At 35.7% G+C, this 4,531-nt stretch overlaps 1 protein-coding gene across 8 annotated transcripts in view; it reads right to left on the bottom strand.

The window, feature by feature from the left end:
- Positions 1 to 4,531, bottom strand: part of LOC106471125 (protein c-ets-1-A-like) — a 71,990-nt gene that overhangs the window by 61,847 nt on the left and 5,612 nt on the right. The gene's annotated exons all lie outside the window — the stretch shown is intronic.

Genomic DNA, 4,531 nt, shown 5'->3' with positions numbered 1-4,531 from the left:
AATTAACCTAACTAAGTACGTACGTACGACGACCGTAACGGGTAGGTACGTACCGTCGTCGTCGTACTAATAAGTAGTCTAGTTTAGGTGTGTGTGTGTGTGTATATATATATATATATATATATATATATATACAGTAAAGCCTGTTACTTTTGTGTCAGTGCGAAATTTTATAGTTTATCTGAAGTGACATAACGTTTACTGTTTGCGATATATACGGTTATTTCGTGATGTTCAAATATTCAGCTCTGTCTGCGTACTCAATAGTTCACTCCGAACGAATGACCTGAAATTTACAGGTTACGTGTGAGGCGAGCACTTTGGCAACTCTAAACGTTAAATCTCCAAATGAGATGACCCCCAGTGGCACAGCGGTATGTCCGTGGACTTACAACGCTAGAATCCGGGTTTCGATACCTGTAGTGGGCAGAGCACAGAAAGCCCATTGTGTAGTTTTGTGCTTAATTACAAACAAACCAGATAAGACGTTGTAAACGAGAAACGACTCCCAGCTTCGTATAATTCCCTCTTACTTTAGATTATCGAAAATAATATGAAACAACTTTCTGATAACGTATACGAAATCATACTGAGATGACCTAATTATTATTTTTTTTTTACTTTAACTAGGCTTATTTTAAATATCATTCATTAAACGTTTAAATGAATTAGGCCCAGCTTTTTCTCGGGTGCTTTTTACACTTGTTTCTTTAAAAAAAAACACAAGTAAAGAATATTTACTCTTAATTTATCTTTTTCTATCAACAGGTTCTAGAACTCATGAGTTTTTAGTTACAGTAATATCTTTCTAGATGGCGCTGTAAGTCAAACTTCTTTGAGATTATCGTCAAGCAAGAGGTTAGTGTCTCTCAAAGATCCCACTCGTCTTTTTTTTTGATATTATTTAAATCTTATTACCAAAAGAGGACAATAAAACTCGTTTAATCCTCTTCCTGCAGAGACTTGCCCCTTGAGCAAGAAACGCCCTCTGGTGGCTTAGTAAGTAAATTCACCTGGAAATACGATTAATTGTAAAAGGCTTAAGAACAATGAGAATGTTTCATTTGATCACAAACAGACTTTAGAACTCTCAGATATGTTCTTATACTCAAGCTTAATAAGATTACAAGAGTTTCTTACGTGAGGATTAAAATGTGACTATAAATAAACGAGATAATCTTTTAACAGTTAATCCACTGGTATGACTCAGGCGGGAGATTAAATCATGTCATTTCTGCAAACTGCTCTCCTCAAATTGCTCCCCACACCCTCGCTCATTGTCCCCAACATAACCTGACAACTGGCACAGTAACGATGCTGTTATTTGACAAAGACGAGGGGTCGCTGTACCCAATCGTCTAAAATATAGGGGGATGAACTAACCGCTACGGAAAAATTATATAATTTTATACATTATGACGTCAGAATCTGTGTCAGATATTAAACAAAGAAACAAAAAATTTAGCTGCAGGTCAATAGGTCAAACCCTAGTTTAAACCGCTACCTGTTCTGACAGCACGTGGTTTCGATTGTGGTGATAAAAACAACACGTGTTCTTTGTGACAAAGGAATTAATGGCGTGCGTACCTCACGTTTCATCTTATCTAAATTCCCTTACGATTTCCTAAAAGACAACTACACCCCCCTAAAAATACAATTGGGGTTTTAATTAAGTTGATGAAAAGTTTCCCGAGAACCTCTTAAAATATTCCTACTAAATGGACGTAGCATGTATGTCAGTATCTATGTATGTAACCAAAACTCCTGCGCCATCTATTGAAAGGCACCACAAACAAAAATCCCTAAAATATTTCACACTTTAGGTATTCAAGATACTAATGTAGCTTCAATGAAGTATGAATACTACGATTAGACAAACATGGCGATATTTTAGATAGTACTTAAGTATTTGTGTGTAAAGCCAGCCGCCCATCGAAATAGACGACTTATGAAGCCTCCATCTTTAGTACACCTAGCGTCCAAAATCCTAAACTTTTCAATGTTTCTATTTAACCTTGCGGTATCATAAGGAAGGCCCAGTACTTCATAACCTTGTGTACTACCAGAACCAGATTAAGACCAAAATCGGCCCATAGGCAATTGTGAGCCCCTCTCCCCCTTGTTTTGCATTGACATTTTACTAATGAAAATGTACCATTTTACAAATATTACAGTTTCTAACTTGAAACTTAACTAAGAAGGCTAATCAAAGAAAAATTAATTTCGGTTAGTTTAGGGGCAGTCTACTAATTGCATATTAAATTAAAACAAAAAAGTAGCCACTGAGGACCCCTTGAAACCTTGGACTCATAGGCATCTGCCGCCCCCAAGTGGCAGAGCAGTATGTCTGCGGACTTATACTGCTAGAAACCGGGTTTCGATACCCGTGGTGGACAGAACACAGATAGCCCTTTGTGTAACAAAGAACAACAGTGTATGTATATCTGCGCACGTACACAAATATAAACCAATTTACGTGAAACTTTATAGGAGATAGGGTGTCCCTGTAGGATGGTCTCCCCCAAATCTGGTCCAAATTCGGATTCTGGATCATTTTGAAACATTTTTATAATAGAGATTTAAGGCATTTTCTCGGTTTGTTGATAATAACTGTGTAAAAAATGATCGGATTAGGATCGAATTTCAAGCGCACATTGAAACCCCAAATCCACAAATTTGCGGCGGGGCGAGGGGGTATACAACCTCTCTGATTGCTCTTGTTATAAAAAGGTTACGTTACCTAGAAGTAACATTGTTCAATTGAGAAACCAACAAAATAATTCCCTGGTTTATTTAGACTGTTGCCTGGAAGTAAGAGAGAATTCAATTACAGCATTGAAGCATTTCCATGTGTATTGGGCAACAATGATAGATTTGTTACCTGTTGGGCAACAATGAAAGATTTGTTACCTGTACGTTACAATGTATAATTAGTTGAAACCAAAACACAGAATCACCTATAAATTTTTCTTTAGAAACACGAGACTGTGAATCCGGGGGTTCATACTTCGCGTTCTGTTGCCGCAGAAACGTGCTCCGCACTTTAGAGACTTGGTGAGCTGTAAGAGTGGCGGTCAGATTTTACTCTTTCATTAGACAAGAGTAGTCCAAAAGTTGGCGGTAGGTGCGATATACTAGCTGTCTTTCCTCTATACTACCAGTTCAAAGTTAGGGACGACTATGCGCACGTGGCCATTGTGTAGCTTTATGCGAAAACTTTTAATTAGGAATATTTATATGAGTCAGAATCACAATAGATGTTTTATAAAAAAACTATCTTGACTACATATGAGGCTAACGTTGTGTTTGTTTAACAAGCTATTAAAATATTCTGGACACATTGTTAAAAATATTATAAATACCCTAAGACGAAGACAAAGAAACTAATTAGATTAATTTTAAATAAACTTTGGAGCAACGAGTGGAACGGAAACCTAATCAAACAAAACATTTGGATATTATACTGATCAGATTATATTGACATTATACTGATCAGATTACATTGATCAGACTACAATGATATACTGATCAGATTACATTGATATTATACTGATCAGATTATATTGACATTATACTGATCAGATTACATTGATCAGACTACAATGATATACTGATCAGATTACATTGATATTATACTGATCAGATTACATTGATATACTGATCAGATTACAATGATATTATACTGATCAGATTACAATGATATTATACTGATCAGATTACATTGATCAGACTACATTGATATACTGATCAGATTACATTGATATTATACTGCTCAGATTACACTGATCAGACTACATTGATATTATATTGATCAGACTACAATGATATACTGATCAGATTATATTGATATTATACTGATCAGATTATATTGATCAGACTACAATGATATACTGATCAGATTACATTGATCAGACTACACTGATATTATACTGATCAGACTACAATAACATACTGACCAGATTATATTGATCAGACTACACTGATATTATACTGATCAGACTACAATAATATACTGATCAGACTATATTGATATTATACTGATCAGACTACATTGAATCTTCAGTAAGTACTTTCTCAGTTTTCGATGTTTTCAGTTATAATTCCTAATGTCCGTCAACCTGCCCCCCAGTGTCTCAGCTGTAAGTCTGCAGACTTACGACGCTAAAATTCTGAGTTCGATACCCGTGGTGGACAGAGCAAAGAAAGCCCATTATATAGTTTTGCGCTTAACAAACAACCTAACAAATCGTTCACCCGTTTATATCACCCGGGATTATGACGTTATAGAAACCAGTGGTCTAACGTGTCTAAACAGTTTCTCCGTTAAAATGTTAAAGACTGGGTAAGAACAATGAAACAGAAGGGTTTACGACATCTGATATGATCATTCCTATATCATTATCTTAACGTGTGAAACCATTTTTATGACTACAGAAACATACACACGTATACACTGTCTATAAGATTATATTTTAGGCTTTCAAAATTTCGATAGTTTATCGTTCGGCTATTATAGCTTTTAACTGTTTAT

Source organism: Limulus polyphemus, unplaced genomic scaffold, assembly GCF_000517525.1.
Source record: "Limulus polyphemus unplaced genomic scaffold, Limulus_polyphemus-2.1.2 Scaffold4422, whole genome shotgun sequence".
Classification (NCBI taxonomy): domain Eukaryota; kingdom Metazoa; phylum Arthropoda; class Merostomata; order Xiphosura; family Limulidae; genus Limulus; species Limulus polyphemus.
Note: the sequence above shows the minus strand (reverse complement) of the source record. Positions and strands in the feature narration are given on the sequence as shown.